This window comes from Sminthopsis crassicaudata, chromosome 2 (genome assembly GCF_048593235.1).
Source record: "Sminthopsis crassicaudata isolate SCR6 chromosome 2, ASM4859323v1, whole genome shotgun sequence".
In the NCBI taxonomy this organism is placed as follows: domain Eukaryota; kingdom Metazoa; phylum Chordata; class Mammalia; order Dasyuromorphia; family Dasyuridae; genus Sminthopsis; species Sminthopsis crassicaudata.
In genome coordinates, this window is record NC_133618.1 from 389,985,910 (window position 1) to 390,004,909 (window position 19,000).

The following is a 19,000-nucleotide window of genomic DNA, read 5'->3' on the forward strand; positions in this document are numbered from 1 at the left end:
AAACTTCATTTCGATAAATACCCAATTCTACATATCTCTCTCTGCATCTTCAGAGCCCAGCCCAAGGCCCTGAACATAGCAGCCACTCAGTCAATGAATTTCACCTGCTGACACATTCTTCTCCTTCACATACCTTCTGTCTCCAGCTAAACTGGACTTCTTCCTAATACTACAAATTCAGACATCGAATCTCCTCTCTTTAGGCCTCTGAGCTGCAATCTAGAGTACATTCCCTCCTTACCATTGCATCCCTCAGATTCCTAATTTCTTTTGAATTTTAGCTCAAGTTCCACTTAGAGCCCTTTGGAGAGCTTCTCAATTGCTGGTACCTAGCCTACCTTCTTTCCTTTCCTGCTACTCTTCCCATTGTCTTGTATTTACTTTGTATATGTGAAAGAAAAAAATATTAACCACCTACTATATGTCAGGCACATATCTCACTTGATCCTTATGTTAATCCCTACTAGGTAGGAGCTATTATGATTCCCATTTTACTGTTGAGGAAACTGAGGCAGACAGAAGTTATGCCAGAATCATACAGTTAGGCAGTATCTGGGGCTGGATTTGAATTTTTCTTGACTCCAGGCCCAGCATTTCTTCCACTGTCCCCCTTAGCTGTTTACCTCTCTCTTTATACTTGTTTTGTACATATTCCTTTCCCCCGTAGAATATACCAAACTCCTTGAAATATTTTTATTCTTTCTTTGTATCCAGAGATTTAGCATGGTCCTTGCCTGCATATAGCAGGCATTTATTAAAAATTTTTGACTGATGGATTGATCAAAATCACTAAACAAGTTATACATATGAATGTAATGGAATACTATAATGCTACAAGAAATGATGAAGGAGAAAGCTTCAAAAAAACCTGGGGAAACATATGAAGTCCAGAATGAAGTAAATAGAACCAGGAGAATAATGTATACAGTACAAATATTATAAAGACAAACAAATTTGAAAAACTTGGAAACACTAAAGAGTAGAAAGACTATTCATGGTTCCAGATTTACCTCTTGGCAGAGAGATCATCTCCTTGGACTGAGTGCAGTTTGAGTAATTTTTAAAAATATGACCAATGAAGGAATTTTTTGTTTTTTTGCTTGACTATATTTTTTAAATAGGGGTTTTGCTTTTTTTTTTCTTTCCTCATGGATAGGGGCAGGGAGATGAGAGGGGAGAAATCAGGTTTTCATTTAAAATTTCAATTAAAATTAGAGAAATTTAACAGGCAGGGATTGAAAAGGTCCCAAATTTTGAGCAAGATACCCTTCCCATAGGTCACATATTAGGGCTACCCAAAATAAGGTGGTAGATGGCCTAATGGAGTAGAGAGGATTAAGGAGCAGCCCTGAAGACCATTTCCAGACCCTGGAGAAAGGACAAGAAAAATGACATCATCTGGAATTTTCTGTTCACTGGGGGAAAGGATGGAGGATATCAGGCCTTCAACCCTGGAAGAGAGGGACTTCTGTCCCCCTTTCCAAGCCTAACAGCTAATGCCCCCTGCTTAAAGGCCATCAAATATTCATTAGTTGACATTTCTTTAAATGACACTCAGTCGAGTGGCATTTGGAGGCGGCATTAGCTGCCTGCGCATGAGGTCCAGGGGCAGCTTTGGCCTGTCACAGGAACAGACACCTGCTCCCAAGACCCTCCCGTTCCATCCCCTTCCCACTCTTCACCCTCGCCAGCCTCCTTCCCAGCCGGTGCTCCGACTCGGGGTGGGGGGTGGGGGGAAGTGGACGGTGTGGGGCAGAAGCCACCCCCGGGGCCTTGGACATCCCTGCTCCGTTAGAGGAATCTGGGACCTACCGCAAGAAAGTTCTGGCGATTTAAGGAACTGCAGACTAGGCCCAGGGATGGGAGTTAGGACTGGAGACTGGGACTGGGGCAGGCATTTGGGGCCCGGACAAGTGCTAGGGATCGGGCCCCAAGCGGCCTCTTCCAGGAAAGCTCTAGCGGGATGAAGAACATCTTGGTGGCTCCCTCCCGCCCTCCACTCCCCCGCACCCACCCCCACCTCCTGGAAGCCCCCTAGAGTAGGCACTGAGGGGGTCCTCGGTCTTTCGGACCCCCTCCCAGCACAGCCTCCGTGCTGCTGCTCCGGAAGAGGTCCGGCGGTACAGGCTGGGGAGGCAGGAAGCCCCCCGCTTCCCGGGCTCTTCTCAGCCCAGTCCAGCTCGGCTTACATCAGCCAGGTCTGGCTCGACTCCGGCTCTTTCCTGGGAGGACCTGGCTTGCTCACTCTCTAGCTTGGCATTAAGAGAATGTCGGCGTGGAGCTGAGCCGGGAGGCAGCGCCCATAACTTACAGCAGAAATCTCATTACAGTCTGCGGCTCCGGGAAAGTCTGGCTAAGTCCTCCGGCCGCAGCTCGGGTTTGGGGTGGGGGTGGGGCGGGAGCCAGCCTGGGGGAGGTGGGGGCGGAGTCTCAGCCGCTGGAGTGAGGTTTAGGGGTCGTCCCTTTGGGGCAGGGACCAAGGCTGAGGCACAGCGCAGTGCGGAGGGGGGTGACTGGGGGTCGGCGGTGGAAGGACGTCCCCAGCTCCGAGTGGGGGGCGCAGTACGAAGTGGGGGTGGGGATGAGTGGGGAGATGCGCTAGGCTTGGGCAGCCGCAGGCTTCATCTTTCTCCACCTCCCCTCCCACCCCCCACCTCTCCCGCCGGGAACAGCCCTGCTCCCTCGCTCATTAGGCAGAGATATAAAAAATAAATGAATAAATAAATAATCATAGTAATAACTGAGCGGGAAACAGTTTCTCGCTAGCGCACCCCCCTCCAATTTCTTTTTTTCTAAAGCTCTTTCTTTTCAGACTCAGGTCCCCGGGGCTCTTCTGATGGGATCTGTTAGCGCCCTCCCTTCTGCTGCGGTCCCCGCTTCCCCGGGAGAGGGAAGCTTCAGCCATGGGGCCTGGGGCTCTCTCAGAGAGGGGCGGGGAGTGGCAGGTGTCTCCTGGGGAGGCCAGAAAGACCCTATCTCGGAGTAGGAGGCGGGGTCTGGCAGCAAAACTGGGACCTCTGCAGATTGCAGACGGAATACAATCCCCCAGTGTCCCTCTCTGGCAGGGTCCCCGGAGCCCGGGTTAGAAGCTGAGCAGCAACCCCCGCCCCTCTATTCCAGGGATCCTGGCAGAACTGGGAGCTGCGGGGCGGGGGTGGGGAGGGGAGGGAAGGGAGGCCGACCAGGAAGGCGGGGGGAGGTGTGAGAAAAAGGAATAGCCGGATGCAGAGGGAGCTGGACGGGGGAAGGGAGGGAGCCACGGAAAAAGAATGGAACCAGAAAGAGCTGGGAATAGTGAAGGGGTTGGCAGTGGGGAAAGAAACCAGGAGGTAAAGGTAAGAGGAAAGGGCATCTGAAAGGGAGGGCTAGAGAGCTATGAGACAGTCAGTGAGAGACTGAGGGAAAGAAAAGATGCAAAGAGAAAATACCATTCCTTGTTCTGTCTTCTGAGGCGACTGGATGTATGTGGGTTTCTGAGCCTCCCCGTGCCTCGAGATTCCTCCCTGAAAGAGAGAACTGGAGCCGTGTAAAGAATTCCAGGCTCTGAGTCTATAAGCAGGGGTTAAGTGCTACCTCTGATTACCCGAGTGACCTTGTACCAGTCACTAAGCCTCAGTTTCCTCACTGACCAATAGGAACAATAATAGTAATGTATATACTAATACCTACCTTACAGGGTTGTTGTAAGAAAGTACTTAAATTTAAAGGTGCTATAGAAATGTGAGCTAGTTTATTTTGTTTTCCTTCTCAAGATAGAAGAGTGGTCCTTCCAAACCAAAGGGATAGCAATAAAGAAGGAAAATAAGATTAAAAGGATAGGAAAGTGGTGGAGGAAGCTTTGGGGTCTGAGATGAGGAAAAAGCTTTTTTTCTGGAAATCTTCTGAAGTTTGAACACAAAGGTAAACCCAGCAGCTGAGTCTTAGTGAAAGTGAGAAGCTGGGGATGAGGATTCAAGTTGAGGTTAAGGGTTTCCTGTCCATGAGTGTTAATAGCTGCAGTTTGAAGATGTGGAGTGGGGAAAGCCTTTGGTTGGGTAGGATACAAGGGATTCTGAGGGAAGGCCAGTGGGAGAAATGTGGGAGGCTCAGAGGTCATCTCTTGGGACTTGACCGAAAGGGCAGAAGGGAAGGGTCTTGGAATGTTGCAGCCTCTTCAGGACTTCAGCCAAGATCACTCTATCCTTGGCCTAGAGCTTCAGATCGGGCTAAAACAGAACATTTCTGAGGCCAGAGGACTTGCCCTGTGGTAGCTTTTGTTCCCATTCCACCCATGCCCCAATTTGATTTTGTGAGTTTACCCACTACTCCTACCAGCTCTTCTTGCTCTATTCAAGGTGCCAAATTTCAGAAACCCTAGGAAATCCCTAGAAATCTTATTCTAGGGCGATGGAAGGAAAATAAAGCAGATGGGGATGGGCTTCCCAATTGGAAGAAGCAAGGAAGTAGCTAGAGAATGTGACAGAGCATTGCCAGAACTGAAGCCTGTTCTTGGACATGGGCCAAAAGCATGTTCTAGAGTATGTGAGGTGCCTCACATACTGAGACATGTGTGGGGCCATGTAGTAGAGTGGTATGTGCCAGTATGCTAAAGTAAGGGGCATGTGAGAGTGTTGCTATAGTATGTGGTGAAGTGAGGCATTAGGGGGTGAGATGGATAGAGGGCTGGACTTGAAGTCCAAAAGATCTGAGTTCAAATCCAGCCTCAGACACTGCTGGGTCATCATGAGCAGATCCCATAATCTCTTTCAGTCTCAGTTTCTTCATCAGTAAAATGGGGGTAATAATAACAGCTCCTAGGATTGTTGTAAGGATCAAATGAGATAATAAGCATTTAGCTAAGTGCCTGGCACATTGGTGAGTGTTGTAATAAATGTTGTTGTCGGTGAGAGTATGTCCTGGAGTGGGACATGTATTAGAACATGTACTGGAGTAGGACATGTTTTGAAGCATGTTCTGGAGTGGGCATGTGTTAGAAAATATGGTGAAGCAGATGGTAACTGAAGCAGGTAATAGGGTAGGGGTACCTTCTTAGCAAGAGTTCACTAATCACTGACGCTGAAAATAGAACTGATCATGCACACAATATGTCTTTGGCTAGACTTCAACCATGTCAGTCAGGTGGCATTTGGAAGAGATTTTTGCCACCTGTGCATGAGGTCAGAGGGCAGCTTTGGTGTCTCACAAGAACAGACATCTGCCACTAAGACCCCCATATTCACATTCCCTTCCCACTCTTGGAGCACACACATGCCCATTTCAGTGCTCAGACTGAAACAACTCATGATTGTTTCATAAGAATAATGTACAGCAAAAGCTGGCAAGAGTCTTAGCAGCCACTCCCAGGGTCTTAGATATCCCTGCTTGGCTCAAGTGACTTCTGGAATGGTTGCCAGACTAAACTCGGGATGACACCGTAGATGGAGGAGTGGACTTGAAATCAGGAAGATCTGAGGTTGATTCCTGTCTCACACTTCGGTATTTGTGTGACTCTAGACAAGTCACTTAATTTCTCTCCAAGTTAATTTTCTTATCTTAAAATGGGGATATTAACAGTATCTCAAGTTGCTGGCTAAAGTGCAAACCTTAAAGTGCTATGTAAATGTTGATGATAATGACAGCTTTGATGATGGCAGTGGTGGCAGTTACCCATGGCTGAACCATTTCTTCAGGTTCAGAACATCCCAACACAGATTCAATGCCATTTCCCATCTCTCAGGGCCTCTGTTCTCCAAGAGTCTCCATTCATTCCTATGTGGCCCCACTCCACCATCACATCTCCTGGGAGCATCAGAGTATAGTGGGACATTCACAGAACTGAATAATCTGGATTCGAGTTTATTTTGGTCACAATGCGACCTTAGCCAATCACTTCACAATCTTAGGCTTCGGTTTCTTCCTCTGTAAAATGATAGAACTGGAATGTCTTATCTCTAAAGTCTATTCCAGCTATGACATTTTATAATGCTGTTATCTCTTGATCGGCTCTATTGGTTATCTTCCTCTCCCCCTCCGCTCCCCACATTTTCTGAATGGACAGATAAGGTCAATATATAGAAATTACACGAAGGAAAAGATCACTGAGTTCCCATTTTCTAAATATTCCAAATTTATGATCACCAATAAATTGATGTGAGTATCTTGGAAAGGAAGGAATCAGAGAGAAGAAAATAATTGGGGAGGGGAGGGAGTAGCCCTGAAGAGAAACAGTTCGTGGATCTCCCCCACCACATAGGAGAGCTAAACAGAGTGAAAGATCTTGGCCCCTCCTCTGAGGTGTTGAACAGTGGAGGTGGGGAAAAGATCTCCATAAGAACAGAGGAGAGGAAAGGAGAGAGCTCCTAAAGCTCTAGGGCTTTACAAATGGATTTTGCTGAAATGGAAATTTCCACCCAACCCTGAAATAACCTGCAGAATTCAGTCTGTGAGGCCCAGTAGTCCAGGGAGCTGTGTCCATGCCCAGGGAACTGTGTCCAGGTCTGCTAAGGACACATTCCATACCAATTCCACACATACCTATCCCCTTGACACCCACTACCCTCTCACCCCTCGATCTCACAGCCCACTCCTTACACAATTAGTCTTCATACTCACTCACAGCACCCACTCCCTCCTCACACATTTATCTACCTGGGGAAAAACAGGGGGAGGGGCCAGAGGCAGAAAGGAGGAAGGGAAAGGAGGGAAAGAGAGTAATAGGGGTTGAAAGTATTCATGGGACGAAGTCGGCAAAGCTTGTAAAAGGGCAGGATTTTGGAATGGGGATGGGGGCAAAAGAGAGAGGAAAGATGTGTGCAGTGGGGGAAGGGGTGGGGATATGGGGAATTGGATTATCAGGTTTTCAAACAGAGAGACGTTGAATTAACTCACCAAGCGGTTGGGCGGGGAACTGCTGCTGGGGGAGATGATGCGGAGTTACAGCAGAGGCCTTCTCCCGGGCTGCTGTCCAAGTGCTGAGGGTAGAACTGCGGAGGTTCTGAGGTTCCAAGGCTCCCAAGGGTGGGGTGAGATCTGGGAAGGCCTCTCTACCCTGAGAGACGAATGAAATTTAGTTACAAGGGAAGGAGTCCCGTGGGGGGAGGGGGAATCTTCGGTGGACAGAAGGGTCAGATGTAATTGGGATGTAAAAGGGAGGATGCCTGCTGACCCCGAGTCCACACACACACCAACAGCGCCCCCCTCCCTCAGAAAGGCTAAATCCGACTTCGGATGAACACAGGACTTTAGGGGACTACTGGGGACCCCAGAACTACTCCTGCTGTCGCCGTGAGCTGCAGCCACTGGAGGGCAACGTGATTCCGCACCCAGGCAAATAAAGGGAGAGGAGGAAGAAGCAGGAAGCTGTGATCTAGAGAGATGGGGGAAGAAAGGAAGAGCTGAAGGGAGTGTGAAGGAAACTGACGGGGGAAAGGGCAGCTCTGGCAGCTGAGTGAATGGAGGAAAGGGGAATACTAGAGGAGGAAAGATAAGGATGGGAAATCAGAAAATGAAGAGTGGAAGGGGAAAGCAGGTGGAGGAGAGGGAACGACATAAAGCGGTGCCCAGAAAGGAAGGGCTAAGGAAGGAAATGAGAATAAGGATTGTAGAGGAAGGATGTAAGTGGAAAGGAGAAGCATAAAGCTAGGGAAGTCAAGGACCTGGAAGAAGTGATTCCTTATATTGTTTGCATATTAGAGCGTATGTGTTTAACAGAAGCTATAAACCATCTGCAAAGAGTCAGGATTAATAGGTGTTTCGCTACGGAGGGGAAAAAGACAGGCATGTTTGCTGGAGAGGGAAAAAGGAAGTAGAAGGAACATTTCAATGAAGGCTCTGTAGGAAAAGAGCCAGTAGCTTGTCCATAGATGTCATTGGAAGGGCTACTGTGGGGTGAGGTGGAAAAGAGAACATTTTGAAATCATACATTTAATCTGGGAAAGATTTAAAAAGCCACATAAATCCCACTCTCTTATTAACAAGTGAGGAAACTCAACCCCTTATAGGTTAAGTGACTTATCCAAGGTCACCTAATAGTGATTTTAACCCAAGTCTTCTGGCTCCAAACTCAGCACATTTTTTACTAAACCATAGTGGCTTTCTAACAATATCAGTGATTACATAGGGAAGTGGAAGTAAAAACAGAATTAAGAAATTTGAATCAGGTAAGAGGTAACTGGGTGGGGATAGTGGAAAGGGAGCTGTGAACATATTATTTGGGATTTAAATAATATGACATTTAAGATACCTCCATCTTTGTTCTCAGTCATCAGAAGGCCAGGCTTAGGTCTATGCCTAGTAAATAGAATGGAGAATGCTAAACAAAAAGCTAAACAGGGTTAAATGTGAAATTGTAGGGATTTTTAGCTCTAATCATACTTTGGGGACTGGGCCCAGTGGAGTCTCATAGGATCAGCTTAGAAAACATGGGGGGAGTTTGGAAGGCTTTGATGAAACGTATATGGCCACTGGAGACAAAATTGTAAAGGAGATATTAAGTACCAAATGAGGCATGAGATGGCAGGGGAGACCGAATGGATATTACAGAGAGAAAAGGGGACATGGGACAAGAATAGGGTAGTTGGGGGGATATATTGGGAGTGCTGACCTAGATGCCTTATTAATAGAAGTACAGAAGTGTGAAGGCAAATATTGTACATGGCTCCCCTTTCCTATGATTCTCCAAAAATAAAAGAAGCAGAAGAAAAGTGGTAGCAAAAAGGGAGATTTCATACAGGTGGGTTGATGGAGGCCAGATTTCCCCTTCCTGCAAGCTGTCCCCAAGTCCCCCCGGGACCATGACCATCAAGTACAGCTGAGTAAAGCAAAGCCCACACGTGCCTTAATCCTCTAATTACATGTTGACTTATTACTTGTTATTAATTAAACATGAGCTCTGTGCATAGGCTGAGGATTTCTTCTTCCCTAGCCCTCCTGTTAGAACTCAGAGCTAGGGGAAGGCACTGGAAAGAAAGAAGGGAGCATAGGGATCTAGGAACAAAAGGAAGATGCATCAGGAAAAGGAAGATACTCAGAAGAGAACCCATGTGTTTGTCCATAAATGGCACCCTGTTCTGACTTAGTTGTGGTCCCTGAACATCTGCGTATGGCTGTGTCAGTAGGTCTACTTGTGCTTGTTTGCCTGTGACTGACTGACTGCTGCTACAGTGTCTGCCTATGACTTCATCTCTATAGCTGTGCAAGATTGTCTCAGTGTGTCTACATAGACTGTCTGCAACTGCATTCTAGAACTATGTGACTGTGGCTGAGGCTCTGATGTTTTGACTATAGGATTGTCATTGTACTGGTATCTGCATGACTTAGTCATAAAAATCCAATGCTATTGGAAGGGAAAAGAAGGATAGAAAAGGATTGACTTCCAAACCTGTTTTCCCTTAGGCCATGACAGGTGGGGCTCTGTTTAAGGTCCTGTCATGTTAATAGGATTTTGGACTCCACTAGAGGGCAATGAAGTATATCCCAAAGGACCTGTGGTGTGGGAGTCAGATTGGGAACCTTCCCTGTTTTTCCTTTTAAGTGAGAGGAAGCAGTAGGGCCCTGAGCCCCCTGGCCCATCCAGTGGCCTAGCATCATGGAGGTGTGCCTGGACTCCTCTGAGAAGGGTATCTGGCCCTAGGACAAACACCTGTCCCCCTGACTAGTGATGTGTCTGAAAATGGCTTGGGTTCCAAAGTCAGGGAGAAAGATATCAACTGTGGATCTGACTCAGAGGAACAATCCTTGGAGCTGTGATTGCCATGAGAGAAAGCAAAGAAAAATGAAAAGGCAACTGAGGGACCTAGCAGGAACCTTGTCCATATAGGAGAGTGGGGCTGGGTAGGGAGGGAGTGGAGGAAGGAGATAGAGATCTGGGACATAGGAGCCTAGGAAAGGGGGCTGCCCAGAGAAGTGGGGGGGGGGAGCAGAATGGATGTTTGTGTCTCTGTATTTACTTAAAGATTTGCTCTGGTTATCGCCTCATTGGCCAGACATCTGGTTTTCCCAGGCGTCTCTGGGGGATGGAAGTCAGACAACATTACTTCAGCAGATCTAATGCCATCCACCCTGCACAGCTCAGGAATACCAGCCTACAGACGATGGGGAGCCCAGCCAATCCAGGGTGTGAGGAGCCCTCACTGAGAGATCAAGGCTGATGCTTGTTGTCTCTAATCATGGATGGGAACAAATGGGGCCAGACACCCACGCTCCCCACAGCCTGTTGTCTTCATTCTGGGGTGGGTAGAGGCAGCCAGCAGGATGTCATTGGATAAGAGTATGAGAGGGCAGGGACAAGGAAGCAGGCAACAGTGAAAGCAGAAAAAAAAAAAGCCAAGCAACTTGGTGGTTACAGTTGGCTGGGGCTTATGGTGGTGAACTGGAAGAACAACTTTTTCAAAATCCTCCACAGGAGACCCTGGCAAGTCAAGAACTCTAGGACATCTGCCCCAAATTCCTACAGTTTATCCTAAACTGGAGGTTAATCAATGTATTAGGATTCTGAGGGAACCCCATAGAGTGAAGAAAGTCTCCCTTAACTAATTCCTATTCCTATCCCAAAAAGGGGTGTATATGAGAGAGTGAGACAGACAACAAAGAAAGATAGAAACAGAGATGGAGGGAAACAGAGAGAGACAAGAGACTAGGAGAGGCTTTTAAGACAGGGCAGATGGAGGTTTGGGTCCCATCTAGAGTTTCATGGGATTTTATAGCTGAAAGATACTTGTACAAATTTTGTATCTCTCTTACAATTGATTTCTTAAGAGATCATCTACTCCAACTTCATCTTTTTACAAAGAAGAAAACTGAAGTCTCAGAAAAATTAAAGTGATTCCCTCGAGGTCATCCTGAGAGTAAGCAGCAGTCTTGAACCCAGCTTCCAGCCCTCCAAATCCAACTCTCTTATAACAAAACTAAGCCATGCTGCCTGGAGATGCTGGAATGTGGGGAGGGGGAGAAGGAAGGGAGGATCAGTGAAATAAAGGGGGGGAATCATGTCTGCAAAGACATCCACCTCCCCCCCCCCCAGTCTGACAGGACGAGCCTTGCCGGCATCATGCCTATTTTTAGTCATAACTGGAAGGAAACTCAGTTTGGGGGCCAGGTTCTCAGTCTCTCCACATTCCCCCCCCCAACTCCCACGCAGCCGGCGCCCGGCACGTGGTGAGTGGGAAGCTGCTTGTTCTGGGGCCCCTCCAGCACTCCTTGTCCCTGGGGCTGACTGCAGAGCCAGGTTGGAGAGTGCGGGGGTGGGGGGCTAGGGGCGCTGAAAAGAAGGGGCTGCCTCACCCCAGCATGGAACGCCACCTCCCCCCAATTGTGAGCCGCGGTTCAAATCCACTTGGCTACGCTTTAATAACTTGGGCGTAGACTGGAATCAAACCATTAGTTGTAAGCTGTTCCTGGTGGAAACAATTTAGTCTCCAGAAATGTGACTTCCAGAAGACACTTTGAACCGTTTCTGTTGTTTTACTTACTTTCTTTTCCAAACTTTTGAAAATGATCGCCATTAAAAGCTGCCTGGAATCCTCCACTTGTTCTTTTTGCTATTGGGTTAGGGACAGAAGAAACAAATCGGAAACTACCGGATCCAGCATCCAACAGCTCCCTCCCCATCACCCCCTACTTCACCTCTCCTCCCCGGGAAGGTGCGGGAAAGGGGCGGGGGGAATCAGGGGAAATGCTTTCGGAAGTGGTCACCTCTGGACTACAAACGTGGCCGCCTACGTCCTAGAGTGTCCTGCCTTTAGTGTTAGCTAAACATTAAATTAAATAGACAGTCAACCCCCAGACCGAATTCCGCCCAGAGAGATTTTATGATGGATGGGCTGCAATAGAGGATGCATTAGATCTTCTTCCTCACCTGCTCGTGTGGGTGATTTCGGGATATTCCTACTCTTAGACCACGCAGCTCTTGCAGTTTCCCCTCTCAGCCGACTGCTCTTCCCTCCAATTCTTTATCATCCATTCACAAGCAAAGCCGGAACTCCGGCAACCTCAGACAGAATTAGGAAATGGTGCTTTAGAGTAAGTACCTGGAGCACAGGAGTTCAGAGTGACTCAATGGGATTAGATATGGAAAATCATTCTTTTTAAACTGCATTGTCATCTCGATCTCCCCTCCCAGAAGAAATAAATTTTCTATAGCTTAGCATTATTTAATATTGAGGGCAATGAGGTTAAAACAAAAAAATAGAGGATAAGAGATCTAGGGAAGCAGTTGTCCAGGTGGGTAGAATCCTAACCTGGAAGGTGAGGGTTTGGAGGTGGGGAATTTAAGAGGAAAGGGGGCTGAGGAACAGCTCACCCCATTTGGAGATACTGGGTTGGTCCAGTGGCCTAAGGAACCAGCAGCCATAAACTGAGCCACATCCTGCTACAGACACGGGAGGCTGTTGTCATGGCAACTTCATATTTATCCACTTTAGCTCCTAATTAAGGGGAAAAGCATATAACATATTGGATGTCAAGGAGGCTTTGTGAGCCTCAATTTAGCTGCCGTGCCGGGATGTCAAACTCCAGCATGATTGCTGTTAATCACCTTCCAAATTACTGAGACGGGTCACAAAGGAGACAGATTCCCAGGCAGCAATGGCAGCTGGGCTCTGGGGGCGTAAGGATGTGGGGATGGAATAGCTTGTCCAGTTTCCAGAACCCAGGGGATTGGTAGGCAAAGATAGTCTCTGTGGATGTGTCAGATGGAAAGTTCTATGTGGACAGGGGCCATATCTGACCCAAACTCTCTACCTCCAAGACTGGGCTCTTGAGATTCCTAGCTTAATTATTTTGGTTTGGGTGCCTGACTAGAAGGAATAAGTGAAAAATCACTAGCCCATTGATGACTGGCTGACCATGGAAGTCCACTTGATGACTGACAGATGACTAAGAGAAAAGTGATTATTGAATGATGACCAGAGATAGACCAATTGACAACTAAACTAGAGAAATGATGGCTCTCTGATTGACTGACTAAAAGATAATTAACTTAATGATTGCCAGGGTCAGTCTGTTTGTGACCCAAAAAAGGAGGAAAAGCAAGTGTGAAGTCCAAAAGAAGAAGCCAAACACACTTTCTGCCCTCAGAACAACAGTCTCTCCCAAGAAGGAGGCAGACAGGGCACCCAGGGTCTCAAGTTCAGTATATCTCTTTGGGGCCCTCCCTGTTCTCAAAGTATCTATGTATCTCAGAGTCACATCCCTCAAACTACATAGCAGTAACTTCCTACAGGACCCTGACTTCTGCCAGGCCATGCCAATGGCGTTAAGGGAGTGAAGAATATAGTCAGGTGAATGGAACCAGTGAGTTGGATGTACACAGGTATTCTGATTCATGAAAAATTTTTACTCCTGACAACTGCCCGCATCACTAAGTTGTCTGCTCCTTATAGAAACTATCTGTCTGGGAAAACATTCTAGTGAGATGAGGTTTCTCAACCCAGGGTTGGGACTGGGCTGATCATGGAAAGAGAATCCATTTGGGACAGGACAGCACCAATAATTCAGGTTGGTATCAATCTCCATCATCCAGATAATCAGAATAATTGTGTCATTAAAGAGTCCAAGAGAATGGAGTCATATCTTTGTAAACTTTTGGGAAGGTAGCATAGGCTACAGCACTCCAGCACTCCAGAGGCTAGACTGTGTGCTCCTCCCCTATTACCATTATTTGCCTTTGGGGCTCAGTTGACAGCATCCTTTGTTCGGGATTGTGATGCTACCTCATTCATTCGTTCATCCAAGTAATCAACAAATATTTGCAGAATATTAAGTGGAGGATATTATTTGAGGTAGGCACTGAAGGGAATATACAAGAGAGATATACAAGACACAATCCCTACCCATAAAAGCTTAGTATTGAATTGAGGAGGCAAGACACATCTATGAATAAAAGCAACAAATTCATTCATTCAAAAAATACTTATTGAACACCAATTAAATACTTCTTCCCAAGCCAAGACATATTGTTCTCACCGCCTGTTCCTTTCTCTCCAAAACAAGAATATGGAGGAGGAGAGTAGAATTTCAGGCCTCCAAGATTCCTCACATCCTACCCTCAAGGCCTCAGTCAGTTCCTCATATAAATCTCTTAGCAATCCTTTGGGACACATCAACTTACCCACAGATAATAGTGGAGATGGTGCTTTAGAGTACCTGGAGCACAGAGATTCAGGGTAACTCAGTGAGGTTAGATATAGGTTAGCATTAGTTTATATTGAGGCCAATGGAGTAAAGAATAAAGGATAAGAGATCTAAGGAAGCAATTGTCCAGGTGGAGGTTTGGGGACGGGGAAATTCAAGAAGGAAGGGGGCTAAGGAACGAATGAATGATGATGCAAACAGCTTGAGCCTGTAGCTATAGTTAAGACATTAGTGAAATAAAATGTCTTTCTTTGGGAAACCACTAATAGTATGGACTGAAGCTCTGAGTCCTATTCCTCCAGCTCTTGAGCATGGCCCTAGGAAGTAACAGGGCAGGCTGAAAAAAACTAGATGAGATGAAGGGGGGTCACAAGAAAGGGAACAGGGGAGAAGACTTAGAACAAGAAGAAAAAGCTTGGTGAATTGTGTCCCTGGCCCAGTGGGAGGAGTTGCTGTGGCCTGGTTTCCGCAGATGTGGGCTGCAGGCATTCTGCTGAATGGAAGGCTATTAAGGGAAAATACTTTGTGAGGAGCTGAGCAGCTGGGAGTGGGGATTTGTCAGAGTATTGCATAGGGGGCTTTGTCATTTTAGGCACAAGCACAGGCTGGACCTCCCTGTGTCTGAGAGGTCAGAAGAAGCATTGGAAAGTACCCCAGAACCTCCCCAAAGAGATGTGCAAATCCTATTCTATTTCCCTGCCTCTAACTACCTTCTCCCCAGCTCTTTTCATTTCTGCCTTCTTGCACTGTCCTGCTCATTCCTCTTATATATCTACTCCATACCTCCTCCTCCTCCCCACTTGCAACAAATTGTCCAGGCAGAAAGAGCTGTAGCATCCATAGCTGGCTCTACCTCTCTTCCTCCAGGGCTTTTCACTTCTCTTGATTCCAGTCTTGCTGAATTTTTTGGAGCTTGTAAAGAGAAGGGTGAGAAACCCAGCAAACAAAGAAATGGAGGGATTCTGTTGTCTCTTTTCAGCCTTACAAAGATACCTATTTTCCCCAACCACTTGTGTCTGGTACTGCCTCTCCAGCTCTCCAAGACTACATGTTCCTTAAGGACAGGTACCATCTTTTGAATTTTTTTTAAGGTCACCATGCTTAGCACAGCACCTGAAACATAATAGGAATTTAATAAATGCTTATTGATTATTGATTGATTGATCCACGAAGGGTTTCAGGTCCTTATAGGAGAACCTATGTTGTAACAAAATGATTCTGGCTGTGGAGAAGGTCACCTAGCCAACATGTCATGTTCCTCATACCTACCAACATTAGGTAGTTATTTCCTTTGCATCCTCTGGGAGAGGTTAGACTGGGAGAAAGAAGGAGAACATGTTTCCCTCAACTCTCAAAGCCTCCTGGACTTCTCCAGTCAAGTTAAGGAGATATACGAACCAGACATTTGGGGATCTGTCCCTAAACCCATAATTATGGATTGGAAGAGAGCAATGATTTGGATCCTCTGAAAGCTGTGGAATGGAATTTCCAGGGCTCACAGCCACCAAAGGAGATTGGTCTCCTCATTCAGTTAGCATTTGGTGATCTAGGCTTCCAAGGAAATGAAGAATTGGCTGCGGGCCCTCCCTGGGCCAGCTCACCGTCTTAGCAGGCAGATAGACAGACAGACCACAAAACGACAGCAGGCCGGGGGGAGGGAAGCCCACACTGTGGGGACCATCTTCGTCACCGGGTGTCTTGAGGGTGTACGCTGGTGGCTCTAGCTAGGAACACTACTCTGAGAACAGAGAGTTGTTCTTCCGAGTGGTTGTTGGGAATGTTTTGCACATTTCAGGCTTAATCACTCGACATTTGATGAGTGTCTGAAGCAGCAACTTGGCATGGAAGCCAATTACAAGATTGACATATACTCCTTTCCTCAAAAGGAACATTCCCCTGGATTCCTGGAGCTCAGCAGAGCCCAAGTGGACCTTTGACTTGATCCCTGCCTCCAGAGGCTACCGGAGTCCGCACCTTTCCCAGAAGGTTCTTTCTTTCCCGAGGAGTATAAATTTGCATGCTTTTAGCTTTCCCCCCCTTCCTCATCTGCGATGTTGGAAGCAAGCGGGCCCATTAAGCTTTGAGCTAGCTGTGTTTAAATTACCCAGCGAGGTGTGCCGGTGCAGCTGAGCAGGCAGGCGATGGCCCCAGCAGAGGCCTACATTATTCACTGCCCCCCAAGCCTGGGGCCTCCAAAGTGCTTTTCCAGTTCTTGCCTTGCCACCACTTCTCTGCATCTCACACACACACACACATACACACATACACACACACACACACACACACACACACACAAAAGCAGCTACAACTCGTAGGGCACAATGGCCAGCCTGGATCCTCACTGTCTGCCCAGGAAATTCTAGACCAAACTGGATGAAGAGTGACTCGGGGAAAACGGGTGATAAAGTCTCCTGGGTCTCTCTAAGTAGCTCTGGCTTAATGCCTGGAAGCCATAGGACAATGGGAGACAAGGGCAGGAGGGACATATCCAACAGTGGAGAAAGAAGCTCACCCTTGGATAAAGTTCAGGAGTTTGGCTCAAATGAAATTTCCTCTGACCTGAACGCTCAGGCCAGCTTTTCAGCTCTGGCCAGAATCCTACAAACCAAATCCAGAGCTTGGGGAGGGTGTGATGATGGAGAGCAAACAGTTAAAAGTTAGGGTAAGAAATTGGGATTGGGGGTGGGGTTGGGTGGCCATAAGGATTGGATTCAGGGATAAGGTATTAGAGTTGAGGAAGTCAGTCAATCAATAAACATTTGAGATTATTTAGGGATAAATTTAGGGATGGATTTCAAGTACTGGTTTTGGTAGTGATGATAATGTTATAAAATGAATTCCTGTCCCCTCACCTATCAGTATCCAATTTCTGCTTTCTGTGGAATATATAAAGAAAAATAAGGGGGTCCCATATACAGGATGACCCTTCTTTCTCAGAGAACTTGATGGCTATGTTTGAACAACTGAAAGATTGTTATATAGATAAAAGATCATATTTGTTTGACTTGGCTCCTAGAGGGCTGTGCTGAATGCATTGGGTGAAAGGTAAAAGAGGGAAATTGGAATTTTATGTAGTAAATAGCCCCTGGCAACTATAGACAGTTCAAGGATGGAGTGGGGTGAGCTGCCTTGGGAGGTTGTGGGTTCTTCAGCATGGCAATTTTTTCTTAACAAGGCCTGGACACATTTGTGTATGTTTTAGGGAAGTATGGATTGGGATAGATGGCCACTGATAAATAGCATCCTCCAACTCTGATAGTTGGTTTCTTCTTGCTTCATCCCTCTCTCCATCTTCCTTTCCTTTCTTGCTCTCTCACCTTCACCTTTGCAGAATCAGAATTATGTTTTTTTCCCCAATATACTGAATACCAGGATCAAGCTAAGCTCAAAGGACAATTCCTGGACTGCTGTGATCAAGCAAAGCTCATGTACTTGAGCAGCTTTCTTTCTTTTTGCTAAAAACTCAAGAGTCAAGCTTCAATTAAGGCATTCTGGGTAGAAAACCCATCAGCTGCAGCCCTTATTGTAGGGTGAGTAGAGACATTAAAGGTCACCTCCTTCCCTTCCTGAGATTCTGACCTCTCCCCACCCTTCTCCCTGGGGGCCCAGGCTTCTCCATGCCCCCTCCCTACCCTTTCTCCCTTCTCAGAGCAGCAGGCTGACTTATTTCACAGTAGTGTTCCTGGGTCAGGCTTTTAGAGCTGTCATCAGAGGAGACCTCAGCCCCTTTCCCCTCTTTCTCCTCCTCCTCTGTGCCTTCATGTGGAAACATGCATCAGGGCATGAAGCTGAGGACAAGCATTGTACCACATCGAATTTTAAATGTGCGTAATTAGCCAATAAATAAAATATAGAAGCAGCATTCCAGCCCTACCGCTGTCAGTAACTTAGCAAGCCTTCCATTCTGGGCCTCCAGGGAGCTGTCTGACATGGGGTGCTTAGTCTGAGATGGTAGAGAACAGCATCCCAGACATTCATCAAAGCAGAAACCAAAAAGGTGCCCTGTTCCCTCCCTGCTGTAGGACTGGGAAAGGGAACAACTTTCCTATGTGCCGAGAAATTGCCCACTGGAGCTGAGGAACTGATCCATACCCTGGTGGTAATATTCTAGGAGAGCAGAAAGTAGAGGCAGAAAGGGTTGGGGAGAAAGGGAGATGAGGTAAAGCTCTGGGAAGATTGCTGTAGGGAGGTGATTACCAGCTAGTGAAAAATGCTAAATGGGGTTTTATAGACAAAACCATAGTAGAAAAAGGGATATCCGGGAGGGGGGGGCAGAGATGAAACTAGGGGCAGAAGAACAGTGGGTGGAATGGGAATGGAGTCTTCAACCCTGGGGATGTGAGGTGATTCACAGGGAAAACTCAGTCCCCAAAGGCTTAGTTGTTTCTACTCTAGGCAGATTCCCAGAGTTTAAGGCTTGGCATAGGACACAGGGTTGGTCCTGAACCCTTAATTTTTGTTAACAATGATTAAACTCAAAAATCCAGTCATCAATACACAGATTTACTGTGGAAGAGAATCTCAGAGATCATCTAGTTCAATCACTTTGTTTTAGAGATGAAAAAACTGAGTCCCCAAAAGAGAGTGGCTTGACAAGGTTACCAGGTAGTAAGTAGAAAAGCTGGGGTTTGAACTTTATCCCTCCCAATATGATGTTCTTCCCACTATATCATAATGCTTCTCTTGCTCATGATTTCTATAGGGCTGACTAAGGCTTAGTCTGTATTCACAACCTATGCCTAGATGATTTGCTATGGTTGTACAATGAGCTTTCTCTCTTCTTATTTCTGATCCTTGGGGCTCTGAGCCACATCTCTCCCATAAAGTGAGTGGGATATTTGGAACAAAGAAGAGAAGAGTGAAAACCTCCATTATGGGCAGGAGACCAGGC

General features: G+C 46.8%; 1 long non-coding RNA gene across 1 annotated transcript; it reads right to left on the reverse strand.

Annotated features, from left to right (window-relative positions):
• Window positions 1–3,245: 3,245 nt before the first annotated feature.
• Window positions 3,246–12,029, reverse strand: LOC141556832 (uncharacterized). Its single transcript, XR_012486645.1, has 3 exons — window positions 11,834–12,029; window positions 6,868–7,027; window positions 3,246–3,503 (listed from the first exon to the last, which is right to left on the reverse strand). It is a non-coding gene; the product is annotated as an uncharacterized LOC141556832 (long non-coding RNA).
• Window positions 12,030–19,000: the final 6,971 nt, after the last annotated feature.